The sequence below is a fragment of the Nyctibius grandis genome, chromosome 22 (genome assembly GCF_013368605.1).
Source record: "Nyctibius grandis isolate bNycGra1 chromosome 22, bNycGra1.pri, whole genome shotgun sequence".
Classification (NCBI taxonomy): domain Eukaryota; kingdom Metazoa; phylum Chordata; class Aves; order Nyctibiiformes; family Nyctibiidae; genus Nyctibius; species Nyctibius grandis.
In genome coordinates this window covers 7,876,749-7,895,627 of record NC_090679.1, presented here as the reverse complement: position 1 = coordinate 7,895,627, position 18,879 = coordinate 7,876,749, and the positions used below count along the sequence as shown (strand labels likewise).

Genomic DNA, 18,879 nt, shown 5'->3' with positions numbered 1-18,879 from the left:
CCATCACAAGGTGGACACAGCAGAGCCATTATTCAAGTCCCTTTTCCAAGCCGTAACGACGGATGGGTGGAAATGAGAGACACCAAGGCAGCCTCTTGAAAACCTCGTGACCTTAAAAATCCTTTTATTCACATAATAACAGGCTGCCACCCATGTGCGGCGAGGGCTGTCATCTCAGACCATCAATGCCCTCCACCTGCTTGAAAGCCAGGCTGAAACCACGCCAAAGACGTTACCGATGCACACCCCCAGCCCTGCAGTGCCCCGAAAGGAGAGAACATTGAGCAGGGTGGGGACCTGCTCCATGGGACGTTCACACCATCAGCGCTGAGATGCTGACGGACCCAAAAGCTTCCTTCGACCCTGGTCTTCAGGCACCCAAGGGCCATTGGCCAGGGTAAAATGTGCCCTTTAGACTCTCCCAAAGGCGATGGGACCCACAGGTCACCCTCAGTCACTCATTGGGGTCACACTGCCTGGCTCGCCCTGGAGCTCTCCTAGGGCTCCAAAACTGCAGGCATCCCGAGGGTCATGGCGCAGGGATGGGGACACAGGCTGCTCCTTGCCCCCATGCCCTGATGCTCACCCAGCAGCTTCCCAGGCACGAGGAGTCACAGCCCACCTCCCCACCGGGGCAGGTCACTGGTGAAGGCAAAGTCTGCCGCAGGCCTGATCCTGCCCCACTCCCCATGGCAGAGCCACTGCTGAGGGGGAGCAAACCCATGTGCCCCCTCCCCACCAGTCTGTGCCCAGGCTTTCCTGGCTGGCTCCTCCCAGAGATGGGTCCTCCTCCAGTCACTCCTTTGCTCTTCCCTCCTGCCCATCCTATGCCACTGCCCCCCTTCATCAAGGCACAGGAGAGTTTGGGTTGGAAGGGACCTCCAAAGACCATCTAGTTCCACCCCCCCTGCCACAGGCAGGGACACCTTCCACCAGACCAGGTTGCTCCAAGCCCCATCCAACCTGGCCTTGGACACTGCCAGGGAGGGGACAGCCACAGCTTCTCTGGGCAACCTGGGACAGGGTCTCACCACCCTCACAGGAAAATATTTCTTCCCTACATTCAACCTAACCCTGCCCTCATTCAGTTTAAAACCGTTGCCCCTTGTCTTGTCACTACAGGCCCTGGAGGAAAGTCTGTCCCCATCTCTCTTATAAGCCCCCTTTACACACTGAAAGGCCACAGTGTGGTCTCCCCGGAGCCTTCTCCTCTCCAGGCTGATCACCCCCAGCTCTCTCAGCCTGTCTCCAGAGCAGAGGTGCTCCAGCCCTCTGAGCATCTTCGTGGCCTCCTCTGGCCCCGCTCTCGCAGGTCCACGTCTGTCCTGTGCTGGGGACCCCAGAGCCGGACGCAGTGCCCCCGGGGGTGTCACCAGAGCAGAGCAGAGGAGCATCCCCTCCTCGCCCTGCTGGCCACGCTGCCCGTGATGCAGCCCAGGAGACGCTTGGCTTTCTGGGCTGTGAGCGTGCAGTGCCGCTCGTGTCCCATCTGTCACCCACCAGTACCCCCAGTCCTTCTCCGCAGAGCTGCTCCCAACCCACCCGTCCCCAGGCTGTGCTGGGACTGGGGCTGCCCCCACCCAGCTGCAGGACCTTGGCACTTGGCTGAACCTCTCATGGTTCCTCCTGCCCCATTGCCTGCCTGGCAGGAAAACAGCTGATCCCACACACCAGCTCCCACCAGCAGCTCCATCCCATCCCCAACCACCACAGCCTGTCCCCATGTCCCCTCCAGGGCGGGAGGGCCACCATTTCCCAGGGGTGGTTGCTCCCATCCTCCTCCCCAGCTTGGCTGAGCTTCAAGAGCCCCGTTCACTGTGGGAACACCCGGCCAGGTGAGCCCCCCCCAACCCCACTGCACGGTCTCTTCGCAGAGAGGTGGCTGCGAGGGGCAGCGGGGACAACTGGGGGTCCTCCCGGGGAAGGGGAGCCCGGCAAGACCCGCCACGCTCGCAGGAGGCAAAGTCGAGTTAGGGGAAAAGGAGGGGAAAAGAAAAAAACAAAACCAACCCTTTTGAGTGCAATATTTTAGTTGAGCACCAGAGCATGAGTAAAGGAGGGAGCTTTTCGTGGTCTGGTGAGTTTAAGCTATGAGCTGAAAGTTTAACTATTAATACACTTAATCAAGAGGTTGTTCCTACGGCCGGGCTTTGGGAAAACAAACGCGACGGCGGGGCGAGGAGAGGCAGGGGAACAGCAGCACCCGCTCCCCCCACCACAGGGAATGTCCCTGCTGGGGGGTGCGGAGGTGGAGGGTCCAGGACCTGCCAGGGCCGGATCCAGCCTCGGCTGAGCCTTGAACGGCCATGGCAGGAGGTGTCGGGGGACTGCGAGGGCCAAGAGCCCAGCATCTGGCCCTCCTCCCAGCCCCTCAAGCAGGAGATCTGGCAGAGGGGACAATTTTGGGGAGGGGATGCCACCCCCCAAGTCCTGCAGCACCCCCAGGCCCTGGGCAAGTAGCACCTGTGCCGCCGACACCTGCCCGTGCCCAGCCTGGAACGGCCTTGGTGACACCGGGGGGCTGACGATGGGTGAGGGACCCCCAGGGTGGGGGTTCCCCCAAAACACCCCCACCCCCTGCCCTCACAGCATCTCCCCCACCGCCCGCCTTCGCCAAGGAGGAGGAGGGACAGGGCGCATTGCGGGGCGCGGTGCCCAGAGCCCCTCTCCCGCGCGGCGGGCAGGAGGTGCAGGCAGGCGCCTGGCAGCACAGCCGCCCGCACCCCCGCCACAAAATCCATGTCAAGGACGACGTGGCCGCCTCCTGCCTTCTCCCCACCCAGGCAGGGGGGGAAACACACGCGGGACCCGGCACAAACACCCCCCCAAACCGCTGCCTGCACCCCCCTGGCTGGCAAACAGGCAAACCCCCCTCGCTGCCCACGAGGCCACCAAATCCCCGGCTGGCGCCGGACAGCCGCGGCGGGGGGCCGTGACGAACTTCTGAGAGCCACCGGCGGGTCCTTTGTTACTTTGCTTTTGTTGTCACACGCCGCCAGCGCGTCCCTGTCCCCATCGTCCCGTCATCGTGTGTCCCCCCCCCGTAACGCCAGCCCCGAGGTCAGGGCACGACATCTGCCAGCTCACCGGGCGGCATCGTCGGGGCGACGCCGGTACCGGCATCCGGGGTTCACCGGGCCTTCGCTGGGGATGCGCCGGCAGCCGCGGCCACCACGCGCGGTGACACTTTTCGGGTTCGAGGAGGCTTGGCCCACGTGACTCCACGACCGATTTGAATTCGATGCGGTGGCAAGAGCCGCCGGCACCGCCGGGGAGGCGAGAGCTGGCACCGCCAGCTCCGGGTGTGGGGGGTGCTGCCAACGAAGATGGGTCTGCAAAGCTTTTCCGGGTAGAAATTGTAAGGACAGACGGACAGACCGATGGACAGAGAGGGGTTTCCACGCCTACGAGCGCTCCCGCTGAGCGGTACCTTTGGGGGGGGGGTCACCACCTCGCCCCCCCTCCCACCTTCCCAACCGACCCCTTCTCATCTCAACGCCTCTGGGATGCCACTCAGCTCCCCGGGGTGCAGCGAGGGGACAGGGAGCGGGGTGGGGGGATCCATCCCTCCGCAGCCCCAGGTGCTGCGGGCGAGGGGGCCGAGGGGGGGAACGGACAAAGCGGCACAAAGGGGCTGCTGACACAGCAAGGGCCCGTTTCCAGAGAAACAAAACTTCCGCCGGCTCCGGCCCCGCGCCCCAGGTAGCCAGGCTTGTGCATCCCCCCCTTCCCCAAATCCTGCTGCAATCCCCTCCAGCCTCACAGCACATCAGTGTCCCCCATTTTTCCCCCCTCTCCTTCCCAGGGCCGTTCGCAGGGAGCGGGCGGCGGGGGGTAAAGGTTGCCCGGCCGGGGTCAGGGGCACGGCGCGGCGCACACATGTGATCCGTTATCGCAGGATGTGTGCGCAGCTTTGTTTATGCGTGGGACGCGGAGCGGGGCGGGTGGTGGGGCTTTGTGTGTCCCCCCCCCACGCTCCAGCCCCATCCCACCCCCTCCCTCTCCTCCTCTCCCCAATCAATCATCCCAGTAAAGAATAAACCGACCCAAAGCAAACACGGGCCCGCGAGAAGGACGGCGGCGGTTGCGGGATGCAGCGGAAAAAAAATAGTAATAATAAAAATAAAATAAAAGCGGGGGGAAAAAACAACAGCGCGGGGCCTGCGGGGCCGCGACGCAGCGGAGTTTGGTGCCATAACCCCGGGGTTCGGCCCAATTAACACCACCGCGATGGTTTGGGGCTGGCGGCGCCGGGCGCGTAGCGGGGGTATCGCACAGCGGGCGCGGGGAGCCCGGTGGATCCGTGGGTGTCGGGGTGCGCTGGGTGCCCACCCCGCCGGGGCTGGGGGAGCCGGAGGGTTGGGAACCCCATGAGAGGGTGAAGCGGGGAGGGGGGGGAATGACTCGGGAAGGCGTTGGGGGAGGATAATAAAGTTGGGTTAGTTGTTGCACATGGCTGGGCGATGGCGAGCGGCGCCGCTCCCACGGTCGCCCCGCTGCCGGTCACCGGTGGCGGAACCAACCCGCCACCCGGGGCACCCCCGGGGGAGGCGAGAGCCCCCAACGCAGGGAACCCGGCGGCGGAGGGGCCGCTGCGAGCCACAGGAGCCGGGGGAGGGGGGGGGGCCCCGCTGCCACCCGCCCCCCCTTCCCACGCGAGACCCGCCGCGGGTGGCCGGGGCGCGCCGCCTCCCCCGCCCCCGCCGCCCCCCGGCCCCGCCGCCACCATTGTCACCCGGGAAACCACCGGGCGATGCCGCGGCGGCCCGGGGCGGCGAGGAGAGGGGGGGGGCGGTGAGAGGGGGGGGGCTCGCCCCCATCGCTCCCCCTCGGCTCCCAGCGCATCCCCGCCGGGGTGCGGGGTACCGGCAAAGGCGACGGGAGCGGCGGCGGGGGTTCGACCGCACCGAGACAAACTTTGCTCGTTACCCCGCCGCCCCCCCCAAGCCCCCCCCCTCCCCCCGGGAAGCGGCGCCGCGCAGGCAGCACCGGCCGCGGGCACGGCGGGCAGGCGGCCAGCTCCGCGCCCCGCCGCCGCCGCGGGCAGCCCGGTAACGGCGCCGGGCGGAACGGAGCGAGCCGCAGCCGCCCCCCGCCAAACTTTTTCTTCTTCCCCCCTCCTTCCCCCTTCTCCACCACCCCCCTCACCCCAACTCCGGAGCGGCCCCGGGGGCCGGGCACCTACCGACGGTCCGGTCCGGGAGCCGCCGCCGCTGCGGGCAGCGCTACCGGGAGCAGCGGGGGCTGCCCGGGAGCTGCGGGGAGGGGGGGGAGGAGGGAAGGGAAAGGGGGAGAGCGGAGGGGGGGGGTGCTCAGCACCTGCCCGGCGCCGGGGAGAGGGGTGTGGGGGCCCGGGGAGAGGGGCGCCGAGGCGGGCACGGTGCCTGGCCGCCGCCGCACACCCACCTCCACATCGCCGCTCGCTCTGGGAGTGCACAGCCCCGAGCCCGCTGCTGCACGGCGCTGCCGCCGCTGCCCGCGGCTGCCGGCAAAACCCGGACCGGACCGGACCGCGCCGAGCCGAGCCGCGCCGCGCCGCGCGCGCCCCCCGCCGCCCCGCGCGCGCACACCCCCACCCCCCCCCCACCCCGGACCGCCCGACCCCCGCCGCCGGGCTCACACACCCTCCGGGTCCCACCCGACCCCACCGGTGTCACCCCGCTGTGCCACCCCCCCGTGTCCCATCAGCACCCGTAGGATGCCACCGTGGTGTGCCCCCCCCCCATGGGCCGTCCACCCCCCACGGGTGACACTGTGGTTTGCCACCCCCTCTCGGGTCCTAGCCACCCCCACCAGTGTCACCGCAGTGTGCCCCCTCCCCATGTCCTGTCAGCACCCATAGGACATCACCACGGTGTGCCCTCTCCCATATCCCATCTGCCCCCAAGGGTGTCACCCTGCTGTGCACCCTACATCCCACCCACGCCCATAGGATGCCACTGTGGTGTGCCCCCCGTGTCCCATCTGCCCCCATGAGTGTCACCCCCTATGTAGACCCCATGCCCCACCTGTCCCCCACGGGTTTCACCCCACTGTGCACCCCATGTCTCAGTTGCACCCATGGGTGTCACCACAATGTCCCCCTCATGTCCCATCCACCCACATGGTTGTCACCCCCCCTTGCACTCCGTGCCCCACCCATCCCCACAGGTTTCAGCCTGCTGTGCCCCCCACCATATCCCATCAACCTCCATGGATGTCACCCCACTGTGTACCCCCATGTCCCACTTGCCCCTATGGGTGTCACCCCACCATGCCCCTCCAATCCACACCCATACCCAATGGGGTGTCACCCCAGTGTCCCTCCCTATCCCCCCTGTGAGGTGTCACCCCACTGTGCCTCCCCTCACCCCCTCTGCCCCAAGGGGTGCCATCCCCGTGTGCATCCTCGTGCCCCTCCCACCCCACCTGCCACGTGGTCTGTCCCCTGTCCAGCCCTGGGGTGTCACCCTGCATCCCACCATCCATGTGCTCTGTGGGGTGTCACCCCAGGGTGCTCCTCCAGCCCCCATCCACCCCATGAAACTTCACCTTGGCACGTGGCCCCTTTACCCCATGCAGTGACCCCAGCATGTGCCCCATCCCTCTGTCCCCACCATGGGGTGTCCTCCCATGTGTACCCCATCCCTTCTGTGTCTCCTGTGGGGTGCCCCATCCCTCTGTCCCCACCATGGGGTGTCCCCCCACATGTACCCCATCCCTCTGTGCTCCCTCCATGGGGTGCAGCTGGCAGCGGGGCATAGAAGTGAGGGTCACCCTCAGGTGCCCGGAGTGCAGAGCTGGGGACCCCCGGGGTGCAGACCCCCCCCATACCACCGCCACACCTGAGTCCACGGGGAGCATCGTGTTGGTCCAGGGATGAGGACCCCCAACCACGGAGCCCCTGCGCCCTGAGCCTGCCACCGCCACCGGGAGGGACCTCACCGCTCCCCAAGGCCGAGCGGGGCTGAAATCCCCCTGAATAAACAGCAAATAATCGATGGTCCCGATAAGCCACCTGGAGGGAGGGGACAAATCCCCCCCCCCGAGGTTTGGCCCTCACAGCAGGGGGACACGCTTGGCCCAGAAGTTTCCTGCTCCACTTTTTGGCAGGATTTTTTTGCTGCCGGGGTGGGGGGGGATTTTTTTTTTTCCCTTTGAGAGGTGGGCACTGAAAAATGGCAAGTTTAAAAAAATCCATTAAAGCACCACTCCTCAGCCGAGAGCAGCTTTCCAGGGACAAACAGCCCCAAAAAATAAAGAAAAAAACACCACCCCCAATTCCTGCAGCCTTTTCAGTTGCCAACAAAATACCCAAAACCTCCCGAAAGCAGAAACCCTGACAAAAATGAAACTGGGTTTGTGTTGCCGTCAATATATATTTTTTCTCCCAGGAATGCGAAATCTCTTCCCACCCCGCTCCCGCCTCGAGAGGAAACAAAAAATATACGATGGGGCAGAGCGGGGGGGCGAGCCGCGCGGATGCGCCGGTTGTGTTTGATCCACAGCTCGTTAATTATGCGCCTTTCGCATATTTAGCGAGTGGGATTATCAAACACGGGTGCTCTGGCTTCCCAAAAACCTCCCTCTGGGGCGGCAGCGATGGGGGGGCACGGCCCCGTCCTCCCGGGGCATCACCCCGGCCCCCCGCCGCCCCGCTCGCCCTCCCAGCGCCTGCCCATCTCCACCATTCAGCCTCTCGCCCCCTAAAAAGGGGCGGTGGAAGATCCTCGTGCCAGGCACCGGTGGCACCGGTGACACTGGAGAAGGGGCAGCACCCCACCGGCACCGCACCCCCGCTGCCACGGTGCTGCCCAGTGCACGACACCTTCTCACCCGGGTGAGCTTCACCCAGGCCGTTGCATTTGCCCTTTTTTTTTTTTGCTATTTTTAAGGACCTGAGGGTGCCCCCACCCCCTGATGCCACCGTGAGGTGCAGGGCGCTTCTGTCCCCCGTGCAAAGGCAGGTCCTGCAGCAGTGGCACCTGGAGCTCGCTGCCCACCGAGGATCTCCTGGCCGCAGCGTGATTTCACCGCTCACCGCATCTGAAAAACTGACATGAACAAAAATCACCTTTATTGAGGGCTGAAGTCCTCTGAGAGAGGGGAAACTGAGGCACGGAGCCAAGCAGGGCCTTGCTCACAGTGGCCACAGCAAAGCTGGGGCTCCATCCCAGAGCTCCCCAGCAAACCCCGAGGCTCCCCAGCATCCCTGAGTTGGTACCCGCTGCCTGGCACCCAGTGCTCCAGCCCCGGGGAGGGCGGGGTCCCTCCATGCCCCCAAACTGGGACTTCCCCATGGCAAAGGGACAAGGGGACACAGCCCGTGAGCCTCCACCCTGCTACCGGACCCTTTTGCGGTGGTATGCTGGGGGCTGTGGGGGACGGGGATAGAGGGTGAGGGGGGCAAGGATGGAGGATGAGGGGGACAGGGATGGAAGATGACAGGGACAGGGATGGAGAGTGAGGGGGCTGGGCATGGAGGATGATGGGGATGAGGATGGAGGGTGAGGGCACAGGGATGGAGGGCGAGGGGGGCAAGGATGGAAGGCAAGTGGGGCAGGATAGAGGGCAAGGTAGGTGGGGGATGGAGGCCCCAGGGGCCCGGGGTGGAAGGCGCAGGGGACAGAGCCGGCTGGCGAGGGGAAGGGGTGGGCAGCCTGCCCGCCAACAGCAGCGCTGCCTCCGCTCTCCGTCTGCCAGAACCGGTGCCAAAACGCTCCCCGCCATGCCGGGCACCAGGCTCCCGCGGCGGGGTCTGCGCTGCCCCCTCCCAGCCCGGGGAGCGGATCCAGGACCCCTGCCCGGCTCCAGGCATAGCCGTGGGGCCGGGAATAACTTGGGGGGGACACGGGGTGTGGGGGGGATGCTGGGCAGCCTGACCCTGCGGCGCTGAGGGGGGGTCACGCAGGTCCATGGCCCCCTCGGGTGGCAGCGGGGCACTATGGGATAGCAGCTGGAGGGCTGCCAAGGCTGCGTGAGCAGGAGACGCGTCCCAACAGCCTCCGGAGAGCAAACACGCTCCAAAATACCCCCCCCCAAACCCTCCCAGCACGGCCGCTGCCATCCAAGTGGGTTACAGAGCTGGCACCCGCTTGTCACCTCCTCCACGCCAAGTGCGGGGCATCGTCTGGCAGAGGGGACCCAAACCTGGCCAAACACTGCGCCAGGAGCCCCAGACCTTGGTGACGTCCAGGGTTTGGGGGGGGGCAGGATTTCTCCAGCCATCAAAAGCCTCTTGAGATGAATTTCCCCACGAAACCAGGCAGAGCCAGGATGGGGGAACCTGGGGGGACACAGTGCTGAGAAGCCCGACGAGATGCTCCAGATGCTGCACCAGGAGACCCCCGCCCCAGGCTGGCACAAACCCCTTATTATTTTTGGAAACCAATTCGCTCCCCTTGGCCCTGATGGAGCTGGAAAGCAGAGGTGGAGCAGCCGGTGTTTCTGGGGCGCTGACCCCTGAGAGCGTGGTCACCGTGCCTGGGGTCGGGGTGACCCACCAGCACGCTCGGCCGGCTGCCGCCGGCTGCACCGCGGGCACGGGGCTCTGCCCGCGCCCAGTCGAGCCCAGGGGACACAGCACCCCTCGTCCCCCGGCTGGGGGGACACGGGAGTCACCCACCACCTTCCCGGCTGCCAAAGCCTCCGCGGTGCCCCAAGCAGCACGTAGCCCCCCGCCAGCCCCCGCCGCCCGTTAATTGAGGCTCCGTCTGTGTTAATTTTTAACCCCAGCTGTCTCCCACATGGCGGGCGCTGGCCGCAGCGGCTCCCGCTGGCCCCGCTTCCCGGGGACGTGCCACAGCCGCTCAGCGACCGGCCACCCCTTCCTGGAAAAGGGCTGGGGGGGGACACGAGCCCCCGCTGCCCCACGGCGTTGCCAGATGGTTCTTGTTCCTCGTGGGAGCCCAGCCTGGGTCCGCAGGGGGCTTGGGGAGGGGGATGTGGGGGGCAGGCGTGCGGCGCTGGCCTTCGCAGCTGGGGGGGGCCGCGGTCCGGGCTGTCCCCCCGGCTCCTCTGTAACGGCAACAGCCGCTGCCCGGGAATGTCCTGGCAGGAGGGACCCGGGCCTCAAAGCAAACAGACGCCGCGCCGGCGGTTGGGAGAGGAGCAGGAAGCCGCTTTCCCTCTGCCCTCTCCCACCCCGGCGCGACGGAGCGAGGGGGGAGCCCGGCACGGAGAGCCGCAGGGGCTGGGGAGCGGCCCGCGGCCCCCTGCGAGGGGGCAAGGCAGGACCCCCCCCCAGATCAGCCCGTTCAGGGGGCTGAGGAGCTGCTCGCGTGGTGCCAAGGGCCACCACGGCCGTGCTGGTGCCCCGGCCACTCAGGACGGTGGGTGCGATGGGTCCCTGCTGGGGACTGGTGGGCTCCAGGCACGGAGACCCGCGGGGATACTGGGGCTGCAGCGTTCCCACCTCCGGGGACCCTGCCAGGCGTGGGGGGGTTTTTTTTTTTCTTTTTCTTTTTTTTTTTGCGCCGGGGATTCGCCTGGAATCCAGACGCCCACGTGGTCCAAAATAGCCTCGCTCCAACATCCGGAGCGCCCTGCAAAAGCCATCTGCCTGCGCAGGCAGGGCGGGCAGCCGCGGCACTGGGGCACGTCGGCGCGGCTCCCAGCCCTTCCTGGGGGCTCCTGCTGCTCCTGGGGGTTTGCGGGAGCCTGGCCCAAGCCCTGCCAACGAGAGAGGGACAGGCAAGCGCTGCGGTTCCCTTCCAGGCACGGACACGGGTCCTGGGTCACGTTAACACGGGAGCTTTCCTGGTGCCTGCAGATTTTTGGCTCACCGCAAGCTGCTGCTCAGCAGCCAGGTCTGGGAAGACACTAGTGGCATGAAAACGCCCGTTCTCAGCCCAGGGTGGTTGACCTTCAGGTGGGAGCTGAAATGCAGAGCAAGACAGACTCAGGGGGGAAATTATTCCTGCTCTGCTTGCGTCCTACCACGTTTTGTCTCCTGGGCAGCACTGTGTATCCATCCCAAATCCAGCGTCAGCCCTGTGGTGGGACAGGATCCTTCAGCCCCAGAACCTGAGATGAGAGGACAAGCTGGTGAAGGGTCTGGAGTGTCTGACCTATGAGGAATGGCTGAGCGAGCTGGGGGTGTTTAGCCTGGAGAAGAGGAGGCTCAGAGGTGACCTTAGTGCAGTCTACAACTACCTGAAGGGAGGTTGTAGTGAAGTGGGAGTCGGCCTCTTCTCCCAGGCAACCAGCGATAGGACAAGAGGACACAGCCTCAAGCTTCACCAGGGGAGGTTCAGGTTGGACATTAGGAAGCATTTCTTCTCAGCAAGGGTCATTAGCCATTGGAAGGGGCTGCCCAGGGAGGTGGTGGAGTCACCATCTCTGGAGGTGTTTAAGAAAAGGCTGGACATGGCACTTAGTGCCCTGGTCTAGTTGCCATGGTGGTGTCAGGGCAATGGTTGGACTCGATGATCCCAGAGGGCTCTTCCAACCTGAATGATTCTGTGATTCTGACACCTGCTCGATGCGGTCCCTCCTCTCAAGCCCCCGCCACAGGGACTGCAGGGCCGGACAGGGCTTTCCAAACCGCTTCTGCCTGCAGCAGCCGTCCATCCAAACGAGCAAACATCGATGGGTCAGGGCAACTGCCATTTCAGAAAAAGACGTGCGAGTTCAATGATTGCCCTGGGAAATATCAAAAGTTACTTATGGCAAGAGCTAATTAGGGCATGCTTGAGTCCGGAGGCGCGGAGAAACAACCTTGAAGACTGTTCTGGCCTCCTCCTCACCAGTACGGTAGCCAGGACATCACCTTCTGCCCAGCACACCAACCCCCATGCTGCCTGCACCCCAGGGCTTGCCCATGCACCTTCCCAGCAGGCAGCGGAGATCTGGGTTCCTGAGGATGGTGGTGAGTCTCATCTGAGCACGTTTGTGTCTTATTGAAGGCCATGGAGATGCAATGGCCTGGAGCCTGTAGCAGCAGCATCCCTCCGGACACGGTGGTGTACATGGGCCAGAAGCTAGCAATGTCCTTGGGCACAGGAGAAGGAGGTGATCTCTGGGTTGCCTAAGCAGGGGACCATCCCCATTTTACAGGGAACCCTTTGCACCCTTGCCAAAAGGACTCTCAGATGCTACCTTCTCCACTTGGGTTGGTCTCCTTTGCCCAGCTCCACCTTCCTAGACCTGAGGAGCAATCACCCGCTGACCCTTACGTGCTGGAGCAGTGCCCCAAACCCACCGCACTCCTCTCTGCTCCTATTTACCGCCCGTAACAGACATCAGTGGCAACATGTGATCGATGCTATTGAAAGAAGCTGACAGATCTGACTCTATGGATATAGGAAGCTGTCCCCCTTTGATCACCTAAACACCATCCATCATCCAGGCTGATGCCACCTCTGCACTGATCTGCAGCCTGTAATGGATTGGAAGATGTCAAAAGGACCCATTACGTCCAGATGACTCTTCCTCCAGAAAGGAAGCTTAGGGGCTGAGCAAGGACTGCATATCTCTCACATCACATCCTTAACCACCTAAGAAACCTCCAAGATATCTCTCCTCACTTCATCTTCAAGGGACCCTTTCAACATCAGAGTTCAACTACAAGGGCAGCACCAAGTTCTTGGGCAAGCTGAGATGTGCAAGGCTCCCATCAAGGTGTTCTAGGAGACACGTTGGGCAGCACCAGTTGGGGTGCACTCACCCGCTGCTCTTGCTGTCGGAGAATCCGCCTCTTCACCAGGAAGCCCTCTGTGACCTGGCTGGGAACATGGGTCCTTACAGGGGACCGGCCAGCAGCTCCTTCCCACCGCCCCAGCCCACCTTGCTGCTCTCCTCTGCTGAAGGCTTCTCTGCCTCACCCACTCCCCACACTCAGAGGAGACCTCTGCAGCTCCCCAGGGATGTCCGGCATCAAAAGCCCCGGGCGGGTGGAGAAGAGCTAGGCCGACTTGTAGCTCCATTTCTTCCAGGGCAAACACAACCCAAGAAATCGCGGCAAAGAGCCAGCCTAGAGTTGGATGGGAACAGACCACCATCTCCTTACCTAGGAAGACCAACTGGACTTGTCAAGAGGAAAGAAATTCATCTACATCTCACACATATGGTCTCATCCTAATGGATATGTATGAGCATAAGGGAAGAAGAATAACCTTCTGGTTAGGCTAAGGGCTTGGCAGTTGAGATTTCGCGATGCTATTCTCAGCGCTGTCCACACCTTGCTCCAAAGCCTTGGAAAACTCTTTATCCATCCTCAGGCCTCACGTTTCCATCTGGAAACGTGGCCAATACCTATTTTGCGCTTGCCGCAAAGGAAAGAGGAGGGACTTTTGAGATGTGCTCCCCTCCTCAAGCGACTCTTGTTTCGAGTTACAGAGAGCGGACGGGAGAGATGGGAAGAATGAAGAGCCACGAGGCTCCACCGGGAAAGCTCCAGCACTGCTTCGGGCTGCCTGGAAAACTCACACCTCGGTGGAAAGAGGGAAAACGTCCTTTCCCAGCAGTTTGGGGCAGCACAACTCATCACCTCTGATAGCCCAGAGCGAGCTGGAGCTATCAGAGAGTTTCATCCTCATGACCCAGCCCCAGATGCTTCCTGGGCTGGATGTCTTCCAGGAGGGATGCACGGACATGCACCGTCCGAGCTGGGGGAAGCACCTGGGACCACTCACCAGGCTGCCAGCCAGGCAGGGGGCAACAGGCTGGTGGTGGAAACCCATCGTTTGCCAGCAAACATAGGCCTAGAAGCGTGATGTTGCCTGCTCAAGGAGACAGTCCTCGCCACTGGGACCCACAGCAGCCGGTGGCCTTGCCCAAGGTGCTCCAGAGCATGAGGTGCTCCAGGTGCCCTGAGGTGCTGGGAGATTTCAATGGCTTCCCGGAGGTGGGCAAAGTGTCCCCCCCATCACTTCCCCATTACTGGAGACTTGGTGTCTAGCTGTGCCCATGCTGGGCAGCATCACCCACCTCCACCCCTGCCCTGGCGCTTCCAGCCCTATGGTCACTGCAGGCCCGTGGGGTGGGTCGTCCATCTGTGGGTGGACCAAGGATGTCCCTCCTCATCCTGCCTCCTCCAGCCCTCATGTTCCCCTGATCTGACACTGGCTGGGACCCCGTTCCCCGGATGGGTGCCAGTATGGGCTCCCTGCTCCATCTCCTCCTCCTCTGCCTCCTCCTCCTCCTCCTCCTCCCATGGGGCATTTCTGCTGGAGTCCCAGCCCTGCAAGGAGAGCAGAGCAGCCAAAGCAGCCGTAAATCCTCCCCTGCAGCCCAGGGCTCTGCCAAACTCTCCCTTCCACCCAAATTTATGGCAAAGCGGGTCCCTGCCAGCTCAATCGCGAGGTGGAACAGGCACAAAGGGCCCCTGCAGCCTCCTCCACTGACAGCGCTTCTCCTCCTCTTCCTCAGGCTGTCACCCTCAGTGGCCTGGGGACGGACACAGCCCTGCACAGCCAGAGCACCCACAGCACAGCTTGCCTCCCCCCATCGCACCCTCCTGGGAACCCCAGCCCTCCCGGAGCACCCCAAGCCACAGGTGTGAGCGTGGGGTCCCAAAGCAAGGGAGACCCTCCATGAGCCCAAACACCACCTTGTGCCACCCCCTTCCCCCTGTGCCCCCAAGGGCCGGCGGCGGGGGGAGCCCAGACGTAGGTGGGGGAAGACAAACTTCGCAGTCTTAGTGGTGCATTAATGCTGGTTCCTGCATTTCATTACTTCTGAGAGCAAGAAAAGGCACAGAGTGAAAATAAAACTCCTCCTCAACTCGTCCGGGTGAGCCTGGCCACCGAGCGCCTACTCCTCCTGGCCACCCACATACCCACTTGCAAGCCGGCCCCGGCCACGAGCCACACGTCTGCTGAAGCCCCATCACTAAACGTTACCTCTTCCCTGCGTTTATCCTTAATGCTGATATGCCCCTTCCCAGGTGTGGTGGAGCCCGGAGCCCACGCGCCCCCCACCCTGCCCTGGGCCCCCCCTGCAATCCAGGGATGCTTCGGAGAGGCACCTCCTCGGCCGCCTGCCCGCTTCACGTCCTGCGCAGGTCAGGGAATTCAACCTACTTCTTGCCCAACTCAAACTTGGCTGCTGCTTCTTTGCCGCAGCCTGGACACGAACTTCTGGGCCTGAGCTTAAGTGTAAGGAGGCTTTGAGCAACCTGGTCTGATGGAAGGTGTCCCTGCGTTGGAACTAGATGGTCTTTAAGGTCCCTTCCAACCCAAACCAGTCTGTGATTCTATGTAAAGCACTTGGAAACCTCTCTGGCCTGGAGGCACGGGGAAGGGGGGCAGATAAGGCTTGTGCAGGAGGGCAGGAGGACCAAGTTCAAGTGCTGGAGGTGGCTGAAAGGAGGGATCAGGCAGGAGGGAACCTCCTGGGTGCTGGGCATGGGCCAGAGCAAAACTCGCCTGCTGGCCACGCTCTCTGCAATGTGCTTTTTGGGGTGAGTTTTGGGGTGTCCAGCACGTCAAAGGCCAGCACACTCTGTGTCCCCCAAAATGTTGCCTCCCGCATGTGTCCAAGCCCAACCCAAGGGCACACCAATGAAGTCAGCCCAGGGCACACGGAGGAGAGCACCTGGGCAGCATCACAGCATCTCCTGTGGCCTTCAGATCTGCAAACCTCCATGTCTCTACCCCCTTAGACTTGGAGATCCACCATCAGCAGGGTGTGGTACCTCTCCACCCTCTCCTTTGTTTGACACTCACAAAGGTCTCAGCCATCAACACCTGGCAAGGGTGGGGAAATTAGGCTGGCTGAATGTGACTCCACAATCCCCAAAAGACCAACCCCATCCACAGGCTCTCCAGACCCTCCATAACCCTACTTGAAAGCGAGTAAAGGAACCTCATGAAGTTCAACAAAGGCAAGTGTAGAGTTCTGCACCTCGGGAGGAATAACCCCATTCACTGGTACAGGTTGGGGGCTGATCTACTGGAGAGCAGCTCTGTGGAGAAGGACCTGGGAGTTCTGGGGGACAAGTTCACCATGAGCCAACCATGTGCCATTGGGGCCAGGAAGGCCAATGGTACCTGGGGTGCATTAGGAAGAATGTGGGCAGCAGGTTGAGGGAGGTTCTCCTCCCCCTCTGCACTGTCCTGGTGAGGCCACACCTGGAGTAACTGTGTGCAGTTCTGGGCCCCCCAGTTCAAGACAGACCAGGAGCTACTGGAGAGGGTCCAGCGGAGGGTACGGAGAGGGTCAGAGGGCTGGAGCATCTCTGCTGCGAGGAGAGGCTGAGGGAGCTGGGGCTGTTCAGCTGGAGAAGAGCAGACTGAGGGGGGATCTTATCAATACTTACAGATACCTTAGGGGCGGGTGTCAAGGGGATGGGGCCAGACTCTTCTCAGTGGTGCCCAGTGACAGGACAAGGGGCAAGGGGCACAAACTGAGACACGGGAAGTTCCATCTGAAAATGAGGGAAAACTTCTTTGCTGTGAGGGTGCCAGAGCCCTGGCACAGGCTGCCCAGGGAGGGGGGGAGTCTCCTTCTCTGGAGATATTCAGACCCGCCTGGACACGATCCTGTGCAACATGCTCTGTGTGACTCTGCTTGGGCAGGGGTTGGGCTGGATGATCTCCAGAGGTGCCTTCCAACCCCAGCCAGGCTGGGATTCTGTGAGTGGCCAGAGCTGACTCCAATACCACTGCCTGAGCAGTCCCACACTGTTTCCCAAGCCAGGGAGGACCATTCATCACCCCCATGGCATCTGGTGTGCATCGATGCGGGGGTCCCTTCCTGCATCCACCCCCACCGCCGTGTGACTCTGCCGATGCCCAGCCTGAAATTCCCATTTGCTCTCCCAAAGCTGGTTTCCATCTGCACGGCCAGCCCCTCCTGCCCAGGCAGGCCTGCCCTGCCTTTCCTGGCCATAAAAACAACGGGGCAGTGGAAACATTTCGGAAACACCTTTTACAGTTCTCGAGACGGGGCTGCCGTTAACCCCTGGCTGCCATCAGGGAAAACCGTTTCATTCCAGCCAAATTATCTCACAGGAAAAGGCTGATTTTGGTGCCATTTTTAATGCAGACGACTTCACCATCGCTCCCTTGGACTCTGCCATCCTTTCCTGTTCTCACGTAGCGCAGCAGCACAGCGCTCCGGCATCATCTGGATCAACGTTTCCCTTCACTCCACATTCAGCCATCCCAGTTCCTCAGGACTTCTCCACCAAACTGGCTGGACCGTGGTGCCGCTCCATCGTGGCACAGGTTCGGGAGCCCTGCTGAAACCCAGCCCCTGCAACCGCCTGCCGGCTGTTTTCAAAGGCACCTACAGAGCGTTAGGTCACAGCGACTAAAATAGCAGATTCCGGTCCAAATCGAGGTGATGAGCACATTTTGTCCAGCCCAGGTCCCAAGAGCCCGAGCTCCTCATCCCCAGCCTCCTGGCCAGGAGCACTGTCACAGCTCGGAGCAGGGACACCAGCCGCCCTGCGAGCGCCAGTGCCACCCGGCCATGGGGCAGCTCAGGAATGCTCTTGGTTTCAAGAGCACTTCCTCCCCGCTTCAGACCCACTTGAGTGGTCTTCAGATCCACCCAGCGCCTGGTCAGGATACAACCCTCCACAGCCAGCTGGGGACCAGCCAGCTGGGGACCTCCACCGGCGTCCAGGCACAGCGGGATGGGAGGGACACAACCCTCCATGGTGGGGTTTGGGGCTCAGACACCCCCTGGGGGTCCTTTTGCTCTGCATGAACCACACAGACGATGTCTGAGAGGGGTGAAGCCCATAAGCTCGGCCCATCGCAGCTCCTCAGGCGCCAGCGGCACTGACCTCCGGCGCCGTCCCAGCCCCCTCGGCCGCTCCTGGAGACAGCAGCGCCCAGACGTGACATTCCCTTCGTTTTATCTTCACACATGGGCAGTTCCCAACAAGCACTTCGCTCTGCCCACAGCAAAGGCCAAACTCTTCCACCACCTGCCGCACAAGCCAGAACCGGGGCAAAGCTGGGCGGAGCGTGCAGTTAGGAAAAGGGACACCTGGTCCCCAGCACCGGCTCGAGCCCACCAGCAAGGTCCCCAGGAAGGGACAAACGCTGCCTGGAGGTAGAAACCAAGCAATGCCCTGGCTATGGGGTCAGATTTACGGGTCCCAGAGCAGTTGGGTCCTCATCCCAGGAGTGGTGCTTTGGTGCTGCTTTGGGCACTGCACGCTCCTGGGCTGGTCTGGGGATGGGCACAGGGACTGTCCCAGCAAGGACCCCATCTATACGTGGCACTAGCAGGTCACACAAGCCACCCTGAGACCTCCAGGTACACGTGACCTCCTGGAAGGGGACTGCCATGTGTCCTAGCAGATGCTCCACAGAGACCTGGCTGCTGACACTGGCTCCGGTTCACGGATGATCCCAAATACCCATCTCCAACATGGTCCTGAGGAGGACATCATCTCTGTCCCCTGCTTACCGCTGGCTGGACCCGCTCCCTGTCCTCAGGCTGGTGCCCTGGGAGACTTTCCTCTAACCGCTCTCTCCTTCCTGAGGGCTCAGCATCCTCAACGGGTGCTTCAGAGACAATCAAATCGCTATTTTTTGCCTCTGGGAAGATTCAGCAGCAATTCAGAAAAGAGCCTGGGATTCAGGCCATCTACATCAGTTGCCACCCATGTCACACATGGCTTCTCTGAGTCCCTAAATCATCCTGTGCCGCAGTTTCCCACCTTTATAAAACAGAGAGGCCATTCCTTTAGTTGTTCTCCTCTTTATCCTCCCTTCGCAAACCTCCTGGGGCAGAGGCAGCCTCTCGTCATGGGGACCGACAGCAGCCTGGCTGCAGAAATGAAACCTTCAGGCAGCCCATGGTAGTGGAGCAATGTGTCACGGTCCTACCCTCACCCAGGGTGAGGGCTGGGCTTCCCTCACTCAATTACCTGCCACTGCAGTTTGCTTTCCCTGTTTAAAAACGCACTGACTGGGGGTTTCCAGCAGCTGAGGGGTT

The 18,879-nt window shown here is 62.6% G+C and overlaps 1 protein-coding gene across 2 annotated transcripts in view; it reads right to left on the bottom strand.

The window, feature by feature from the left end:
* The window catches only part of CXXC5 (CXXC finger protein 5), a 39,247-nt gene extending 33,806 nt beyond the window's left edge, over positions 1 to 5,441 (bottom strand). For both annotated transcript variants that reach the window (XR_011049655.1, XM_068417252.1), the window contains exon 1: positions 5,407 to 5,441. The gene's annotated coding sequence lies outside the window, so the exon portion shown is untranslated. The remainder of the gene's footprint in view (positions 1 to 5,406) is intronic.
* Positions 5,442 to 18,879: the final 13,438 nt, after the last annotated feature.